This window comes from Arachis hypogaea, chromosome 10 (assembly GCF_003086295.3).
Source record: "Arachis hypogaea cultivar Tifrunner chromosome 10, arahy.Tifrunner.gnm2.J5K5, whole genome shotgun sequence".
Classification (NCBI taxonomy): Eukaryota; Viridiplantae; Streptophyta; class Magnoliopsida; order Fabales; family Fabaceae; genus Arachis; species Arachis hypogaea.
The window spans coordinates 28,264,429-28,274,946 of NC_092045.1; the positions used below are offsets into that span (position 1 = coordinate 28,264,429).

Here is a 10,518-nt window from a genome sequence, read left to right on the forward strand (position 1 = left end):
AAAGTTTCACAGTTTCTTTTAGAATGTGATAGTTTGAGTTGAATGAATTTTATTTGTGATATTGTTTCAGAGTTTCTTTTAGAAATTTATCAATATTTTTGTTTTTCATTCAATATTTAAAATATTAGTGTCTACCTTATAGAGATTTAAGATATGAGTAAAGAAATTAACTTTTCACAAATACTAGATATACAATTTTGATAATAATAAATTATTTTAAATTTATTTGTTAATATTTGAAAATATTTTTAGCTTAACATTTATGGTATACTAATTTAAGAAATAAGTAAAAATACTCACTTTTTACCGTTATTAGAAGTAACTATAACAAATATGGCATATCGCGGCAAATATTTTGCAAAACCGCTGCAAAAAACAATCTAATGGTAAATAAGTTTAGTATTGCAATGTAGCGAAGATTTAGCGGTGGTTTAACTAGAACCGCTGTCAAAAGGACATTGTGTGCTAGTTAGTGTGGTAGAGGTGTGTCCACTGCCAACTCTGTTTAGATTTAGCGGCAATTTTGTCACAACTGTTGCTGAATTATCTTATTTAGCGGCGAATTCATTTTAAATCACCGTGAAATTACAATGTCCTAGTATGTTATTTCTTTTTGAATTTATAGTGTAATTTCACAAAATAAAAATTGTTGTGAGAAAAATATAAAAAATGACCTTAAACAAAATAATTCAAAATAATATTTAATTTTTTTCATCATGTGAACAAATTTAGTAATTAAATTTGCTTTTGTAGAATAAGATCTTTTAAATTTATATTTAGACATAAATTTAAAATAAAAAATAAGTCATCATTTAGGATGCATTCTTAAAAATAAAATAAAGTTCAATTAAGTATAAATTAAACTAAGGTTTCTTCCAAGTTACACCTTACTTAACCTCAGTAAGATATTTGTACTATAGACAAATATCTATTACCACAACCCTGACCATCAAAAAATGATAAATCAATCCAAGTCATAAAATCAAAAATCAGCAAGTACATGGCATCATATATTACTAGTGCTTTGTTCAGATCAAATTTTTCTTGAAATATCGTATTGACTTGGAAAATCATTTCTAAATTAAAGTTTTTTGTTCATATTGAAGCCCTTATTTGTAACATGTACATCACCTTTTAGTTGTTGTCCATTCAAAGCTCCATTGTCTTTTTCTAAAACTTTATTTAGATCGAAATGCATGGCAATGTCAGTTCCAAGGGTGGCGACCTTAACTAAATTGTCACGTGTCTCAGTCTTTGCTGTAACGCCCTAACTTTTTATATCGACACGTTGCTTTTTTTTCGAAAATTTATTTTTCGATAATTAGTTTTATTTTAACGAGCCGGTTCTAGATTTCAAAAATAAAATAAATAATATGATATTATTATTATGTTATTATTTTATTTTACATGCTATAATTAAAATAGAATTTTGATAATAATATTATTATCGGGTTCGATATTCACCGATATAAGTAAATATTGGTATTCTTTGATGAACTTAGAGTTGCTAATGCTTCATCATTTATTTTATTTCTTCTAATCATTATGTTATTAATGTCATTTGTATTAGTAACCTATATATATTTATCACCATATGTATTATTACTTGTGTTTCAATATATCTAACATTTGTAATTATCCATTTAAGATATTTATAACTTGAAACTCCGACTCAGCAGTTTTACAACTTGACACCTAACCCCACCCTTAACACCTAATCATCCTTAATTACCATTAATCATTCCATCCTCATGCATGATCGAACCATTTTGAGAGAGAGAGAGAGAGAGAGAGAGAGAGAGAGAGAGAGAGAGAGAGAGAGAGAGAGAGAGAGAGAGAGAGAGAGAGAGAGAGAGAGAGAGAGAGAGAGAGAGAGAGACCATGGAATCTTTGACCTTCTGAGCTTGATTTCTTGAGATCCGTAGTTCCAATAAAAAATCTAATCCGATTAAAGTGTTTGTATCTTTCTTCTCTTTACGTTGATGTCACTTTTGTTCGAAAAAAATCGACGATAAAGTTTTCTCCCTCCATGATGGTTCAGCCGAGTTGAAGCATTGGAAGGAGTAACCAACTTTTGACATTTTATTCTTCAATTTCTCATTTAGAAGACTTCTCTGGAGCTTTGGTTGTTATAATTCTCATACAAAGATAGGGTTTGGTAATTTCATACCGATTAAATATGATTCTGATAAGTGAATGTTGGTTTGTTGATCATTATTTGAAATTGATTGAAATTTTGTTGAATTTTGTTGATATATTGTTGCTTTATTGAGACTATGGTTTGGCCAATTGGCACATCCCATAACCGTGAGTGTTGTTAATGAATTTGGGGCTAGTGTGCTGTGAAATATTGGTAGAAATTGATGAGGTTTGATGGTCAAGAGATTAAATTAAAAGATGTAAAGAATCGATAATTGTAAAGCTCGAAAATGGATTTAAAATCAAGTATATATTTTGAAGGATCAACAAAGAGCTAGAGGTCTTCCTCCTGGAAGACCCACCAATAGAAGCAGAATGAGCCTAAAGACCGTCCAACTTAAGGACGTAAAAGCAAAGTGCTAGGTGGGAGACAACCCACCATGGTATGATTGTTCCGTTTCAGTCTTAGTTTTATTTTTTCGTTTTATACTTTATTTTTCTTAATGACTCTTATCATATTCTCTGCACATAGTCTGCATTTGCATTCGCATTCTGCATAAAAAAAAGCACGCGACGCGCAAGAGTCGCTGACGCGTACGCGTCATATGTGCTTCCGAAACAAAGAAGAAAAGAAGCAGAGAGTTATGCGGGAGCTTAGCTGGAGGCGTGCCGTAGGCACAAACATTCCCACACAAACGCGTCCCTGACGCGTCCACATCACTTGCAAATTCAGCCTTCCACGCGTGCGCGTCACTCACGTGCACGCATGAACCTACGAACTCGACGTAAATAGGTGAATGGCAGAGAGTTATGATGTAGTGGGCCTGGCATTATCCTGGAAGCACAAACCCCATCACGCGTACGCGTCACCCACGCGTACGCGTAATTTTTCAATATAAGGCCATTCACGCGTGTGTGTCCCTCACGCGCACGCGTCGCCCTAAATTTTGGCAATGTGTGTCTGAAACCGAGAGTTGTGCGTGTGCGAGGCTGCTTTCGTGCCAATAGCACAATTCAGGTCACGCGTGTGCGTTACCCATGCGTACGCATCACTTGAAAATATGACAACCCACACGAACGCGTGCTCCACGCGTCCGCGTCGCCTACGCCACACAGTTTATCCATATCAGTGCCAGAATTCCTATCTTTTCTTCCTAATCCTAATTCTTTCTTATCCCTCCTTACTTCTTTCTTCCCCTTCTTTCTTCTTTATTCCCTCTTACTTTTTACTTTCTCCCTCCTTTTTCACATTCATCATCAAGGTTCTTTTCTTTTCTTCTTCCCTTTTTACTTTTTCATTATTATTTTTTATTTATGTTCTTTTCTTCCTTTTTTCTTTTTACTTTCATTATATATGTTTTCTTTTTCTTTCTTTTTTTCTTTTGATTGGTGTTAGAAATTTAATTGGGTGATTGTTTTCTTCTATATTTTGCTTGTTAGTGTATTAAGGAATTGCTTGACAATTAATATTACTTCTTAAAAGAGTTTCTTGCATGTTCAATTTAATGCTTTCAATAACATATTTACCACGCATGCTAAGTGTTTGTGAAAAAGTCCGTATGGCATTATGCATTCTTTTTAAATCATTCGATCCTACTACTTTAATGCCTATTTTTCACAAAACCCCTTTTCATATATTATTGATTAAATATAATTGTCAATACAAACAGATTGTTAGTTTGAAACACTTGATAATCAAAATGGGCAATTAATGCTTGATCTATGCTATTCATGCCTTTGTCGGCATGCCAATAAACACCTTGCATCTACTTTCCATAACATGCACTTGCTATATTTCTATTGATGAACTTATCACATGTAGTCGCAACCATGTGTTAACGACATCCTTCTTTACCGTGCAATGATTATCACTTGCACTGCTTTCTTCCTTGCTTAAACCCTTAGCTTTACATGTTACTTTCCTTTTCCTTTTTCAGGATGGCCACCAAGAAGGGTAAAGAGAAAGCTACTCCCAAACCACCAGCAAAAAAAGGAACAAAAAGAGCACTAGCTACGGAACCTTCCTCAATAGCAGTAAAGCCTTCAACAAAGCAAATCAAGAGGATCATCAAGGTCGATGAAAAAGAGAAAGCCTTTCCAGCAAGGGACACTGCACGGTTCACTAACCGCTACTGTGAGGAACTATAACAATGAGTACCTACTCATCCTTTCGACCCACATTATTGAATTTTTTGAACCCCGTATTAAGCAAAGACAATGGGGATTCTTACGAAGACAGCCACTGCAGGTTAATCTATCATGGGTAGTTGAATTCTACTCCAATTTTCACATGCCAACACTGCAGTCTGTCTATATCCGTCAGAAGCAAGTCCCCATAACTGAAGAGGCCATTCAGTGAGCTTTAAATCTTTCCCCTGTCCCTAAAGGATTGGACGCATTTCAAGAAGCCTTTGTCCAACGCCAAACATACAAATTTGACTGGGACGCCGTTCTCAGAGTTATAGCACAATCTGGCAGCAGATGGATCTATGGATACCATCGTTCCCGACATAAAGGGATATTGGCTTTAGCACTTACCTTGGAGGCTCGAGTGTGGGCACAGATTATGTCCCACTACGTTTTTTCTGAGCACTCACGAGTCCTCCTTTACTGTAGACATGGCTGTTCTACTCTGGTGTATCCTTACAGACCAGCCTCTCAATTTACCAAGACACCTTCGGCATGCTTTGGGACACGTGCAAATTGCGGACAACCTACCTTTTTCCGCCTTGGTTTCAAATCTGGTTTCATGATGAGCGGATAATTTATACGCTTTTTGGCATTGTTTTTAGGTAGTTTTTAGTATAATCTAGCTACTTTTAGGGATGTTTTCATTAGTTTTTATGCTAAATTCACATTTCTGGACTTTACTATGAGTTTTTGTGTTTTTTGTGATTTCAGGTATTTTCTGGCTGAAATTGAGGGACCTGAGCAAAACTCTGATAAAAGGCTAACAAAGGACTGCTGATGCTGTTGGATTCTGACCTCCCTGCACTCAAAATGAATTTTATGGAGCTACAAAACTCCAAATGGCACGCTCTTAACGGAGTTGGAAAGTAGACATCCAGATCTTTCCAGCAATATATAATAGTTCATACTTTATTCGTGATTAGACGACATAAACTGGCGCTCAACGCCAGTTCCATGCTGCATTCTAGAGTCAAACGCCAGAAACACGTCACGAACCAGAGTTGAACGCCAAAAACACATTACAACTTGGCATTCAACTCCAAAAAAAGCCTCTACACGTGTAAAGCTTCAGCTCAGCCCAAGCACACACCAAGTGGGCCCCGGAAGTGGATTTCTGCATCAATTACTTACTTCTGTAAACCCTAGTAGCTAGTCTAGTATAAATAGGACATTTTATTATTGTATTAGACATCCTGGATTGTATTTTTTCCTGTGATCACATTTTGGGGGCTGGCCATTTGGCCATGCCTGAACCTTCATCACTTATATATTTTCAATGGTGGAGTTTCTACACACCATAGATTAAGGGTGTGGAGCTCTGCTGTACCTCGAGTTTTAATGCAATTACTACTATCTTTTATTCAAATTCAATCTTATTTCTGTTCTAAAATACTACTCGTACTTCAACCTGATGGATGTGATGATCCGTCACACTCATCATCATCCGTCCCTATGAACGCGTGCCTGACAACCACTTCCGTTCTACAAGCGAAAGCTAGAGTGTGTATCTCTTGGATTCCTGATGCACGACGCATGGTTGCTCTCGCCTGACAACCGAGCCTTCCATTCTGTGAGATCAGAGTCTTCGTGGTATAAGCTAGAATTGATGGCGGCATTCATGAGAATCTGGAAAGTCTAAACCTTGTCTATGGTATTCCGGGTAGGATTCCGGGATTGAATGACTGTGACGAGCTTCAAACACGCGATTGTTGGGCGTGATGACAAACGCAAAAGAATCAATGGATTCTATTCCGACATGATCGAGAACCGACAGATTATTAGTCGTGCCGTGACAGAGCATTTGGACCTTTTTCACCGAGAGGATGGGATGTAGCCATTGACAACGGTGATGCCTTACATACAGCTTGCCATGGAAAAGAATAAGAAGGATTGAAGGAAAGCAGTAGGAAAGCAGAGATCCAACAGGGACAAAGGATCTCCATACACTTATCTGAAATTCTCACCAATGATCTACATAAGTATTTCTATCTTTATTTTCTGTTTATTTATTATTATTATTCGAAAACTCCATAACCATTTATTATCCGCCTGACTGAGATTTACAAGATTACCATAGCTTGCTTCATACCAACAATCTCTGTGGGATCGGTTTATTACTTGGACGACCCAGTACACTTGTTGGTTAGTTGAGCGAAGTTGTGAAATTATGTTTAGACCATGGTATTGAGCACCAAGTTTTTGGGGTCATTACCTGGGAATCAATTTCGAACAACAATTTAAGTATGAATCACAATTTTGTCCACCAAGTTTTTGGCGCCGTTGCCGGGGATTGTTCGAGTTTGGACAACTGATGGTTCACCTTGTTGCTCAGATTAGGTAATTTTCTTTTTATTTTACTTTCAAAAATTTTTCAAAAAAAAAATTTTTATCCCTATTTTCAAAAAAAATTAATTAAAAATAAATTATTCTATGGCTTCAGAATTTTTAGGAATGGATTCTAGAGTTTCATGAAGCATGTTGAATCATGGCTGGATGTAAAGCCATATCCAAATTCTTTTGGACTAAGGCTTCAACTAATCACCACAATGCATGTAATTCCATCCTAAAGCTGGTTGGCTATTAAGCCATGCCTAACCCTTGGATTGGAGCTTTAGGCTAACATTGAAAGATTCCTGGAATTCTTCTTAGAAATTTTGAATTTCTTATTTTATTTTTCCTATATGTTTTCGAAAAAAATATACAAAAATCCAAAAAAAAATATTTTAAAAATCATAAAAACCAAAAATATTGTGTTTCTTGTTTGAGTCTTGAGTCAATTTTTAAGTTTGGTGTCAATTGCATATGTTCAAAATTGTTTTTTGCATTTTTTTCGAAAAAACTCATGCGTGTTCTTCATGATCTTCAAGTTGTTCTTGGTAAGTCTTCTTGTTGATCTTGATGTTTTCTTATTTTGTGTCTTTTGTTGTTTTTGATGTGCATTTTTGCATTCATAGTGTCTAAACATTACAGATTTTTAAGTTGGGCGTCTTGCATGTTTTCTTTGCATCAATAATTTTTCAAAAATATGTTCTTGATGTTCATCATGATCTTCAAAATATTCTTGGTGTTCATCTTGACATTCATAGTGTTCTTGCATGCATGATGTGTCTTGATTCATAATTTTTATGTTGTGAGTCATTTTTTATGTTTTTCTCTCTCATAATTAAAAATTCAAAAATAAAAAATATATATTTTCCTTTTTTCTCTCAAAATTTTGAAAATTTGGGTTGACTTAGTCAAAAATTTTTAAAATTAGTTGTTTCTTGTAAGTCAAGTCAAATTTTCAAATTTTAAAAATCTTATCTTTTTAAAACTTTTTCAAAAATTAAATATTTTTTATTTTTCTTATTAGTTTACGAAAATCCTTTAAAATATTTTTCAAAAAAATCTTTTTCTTAGTTTTATCTTTATTTTCGAAAATTATGCTAACAATTAATATGATTGATTCAAAAATTTAAAGTTTGTTACTTTCTTGTTAAGAAAGGTTCAATCTTTAAATTCTAGAATCATATCTTTTAGTTTCTTGTTAGTCAAGTAATCAATTTTAAATTTTAAAAATTAAATCTTTTCCAGCCATTTTTTTATCATATCTTTTAATCATATCTTTTAAAATTATATCTTTTTCAAAAATTTTGATTTCTTATCTTCTTATCTTTTCAAATTTGATTTTCAAATCTTTTTCAACTAACTATTTGACTTTTTGTTTATTTCTTATCTTTTTCAAAATCACCTAACAACTTTTCTCTCTCTAATTTTCGAAAATACCTCCCTCTTTTTCAAAAATTCTTTTTAATTAATTAATTATTTTAAATTTTAATTTTAATTTTATTTCTTATCTTAATTTTCGAAAATCATTAACTTATTTTCAAAATTTATTTCGAAAACTTCTGTCTCTCATCTTATTCTATTTATTCATTCATTTACTAACACTTCTCTTCATCTTAAATCACTGCCCCTATCCTCACCCTTGTGTTTGGATTCTCCTTTTTTTATTCCCTTTCTTCTTCTACTAACAATAAGGAACCTCTTTACTGTGACATAGAGGATTCCTCTTCTTTTTCTGTTCTCTTCTCCTTCATATGAGCAGGAACAAGAAAAAAGGCATTCTTGTTGAAGCTGATCCAGAACCTGAAAGGACTCTAAAGAGGAAACTAAGAGAAGCTAAATTACAACAATCCAAAGACAACCTTGCTGAAATTTTCGAACAAGAAAAGGAGATGGCAGCCAAACCCAACAATAATAATGCAAGAAGGATGCTTGGTGATTATACTGCACCTACGCCCAAGTTTGATGGAAGAAGCATCTCAATTCCTGCCATTGGAGCAAACAATTTTGAGCTGAAACCTCAATTAGTTGCTCTAATGCAACAGAACTGCAAGTTTTATGGACTTCCATCAGAAGATCCCTACCAGTTCTTAACTGAGTTCTTGCAGATCTGTGAGACTGTTAAGACTAATGGAGTAGATCCTGAAGTCTACAGGCTCATGCTTTTCCCTTTTGTTGTAAGAGACAGAGCTAGAACATGGTTGGATTCTCAACCTAAAGATAGCCTGGACTCCTGGGATAAGCTGGTCACGACCTTCTTGGCTAAGTTCTTTCCTCCTCAAAAGATGAGCAAGCTTAGAGTGGATGTTCAGACCTTCAAACAAAAAGATGGTGAATCCCTCTATGAAGCTTGGGAAAGATACAAGTAGATGACCAAAAGATGTCCTTCTGACATGTTTTCAGAATGGACCATGATAGATATATTCTATTATGGTCTATCTGAGTTCTCTAAGATGTCACTGGACCATTCTGCAGATGGATCCATTCACCTAAAGAAAACACCTGCAGAGGCTCAAGAACTTATTGACATGGTTGCAAATAACCAGTTCATGTATATTTCTGAGAGGAATTCCGTGAATAATGGAACGCCTCAAAGGAAGGGAGTTCTTGAAATTGATGCTCTAAATGCCATATTGGCTCAGAACAAAATGTTGACTCAGCAAGTCAACATGATTTCTCAAAGTCTGAATGGATGGCAAAATGCATCCAACAGTACTAAAGAGGCATCTTCTGAAGAAGAAGCTTATGATCCTAAGAACCCTGCAATAGCAGAGATAAATTATATGGGTGAACCTTATGGAAATACCTATAATTCATCATGGAGAAATCATCCAAATTTCTCATGGAAGGATCAACAAAAGCCTCAACAAGGCTTTAATAATGGTGGAAGAAATAGGCTCAGCAATATCAAGCCTTATCCATCATCTTCTCAGCAACAGACAGAGAATTCTGAACAGAGCACCTCTAACTTAGCAAACTTAGTCTCTGATCTGTCTAAGGCCACTTTAAGTTTCATGAGTGAAACAAGGTCTTCCATTAGAAATCTAGAGGTATAAGTGGGCCAGCTGAGTAAGAAAATCACTGAAACTCCTCCTAGTACTCTCCCAAGCAATACTGAAGAGAATCCAAAAAGAGAGTGCAAGGCCATTGATATAATCAACATGGCCGAACCTAGAGAGGAAGGAGAGGATGTGAATCCCAATGAGGAAGACTTCATGGGACGTCTATCAAACAAGAAAGAGTTCCCTATTGAGGACCCAAGGGAATCTGAGACTCATATAGAGACCATAGAGATTCCATTAAATCTCCTTCTGCCATTCATGAGCTCTGAAGACTATTCTTCCTCTGAAGAGGATGAAGATGTAACTGGAGAGCAAGTTGCTCAATATCTAGGAGCTATCATAAAGCTGAATGCCAAGTTGTTTGGTAATGAGACTTGGGAAGGTGAACCTCCCTTGCTGATTGGTGAACTAGATACATGGGTTCAGCAAATTTTACCTCAAAAGAAACAAGATCCTGGTAAATTTGTAAAATCCTGCACCATAGGCACCATGATCTTTGAAAAAGCTCTGTGTGACCTGGGGTCAGGTATAAATCTTATGCCACTCTCTGTAATGGAGAAGCTGGGGATCATTGAGGTACAGTCTGCCATATTTTCATTGTAAATGGCAGACAAGTCAGTAAGACAAGCTTATGGATTGGTAGAGGACGTGTTGGTAAAGGTTGAAGGCCTTTACATCCCTGCTGATTTCATAATCTTAGACACTAGGAAGGAGGAGGATGAATGCATCATCCTTGGAAGACCTTTCCTAGCCACAGCAGGAGCTATGATAGATGTTAACAGAGGAGAATTAGTCCTTCAAT

General features: G+C 35.4%; 1 non-coding gene across 1 annotated transcript; it reads right to left on the reverse strand.

Moving 5' to 3' along the window:
• Nucleotides 1–8,945: 8,945 nt before the first annotated feature.
• On the reverse strand, nt 8,946–9,049 carry LOC112719160 (small nucleolar RNA R71). Its single transcript, XR_003161474.1, has one exon. It is a non-coding gene; the product is annotated as a small nucleolar RNA R71 (small nucleolar RNA).
• Between the last annotated feature and the right edge of the window lie 1,469 nt (nt 9,050–10,518).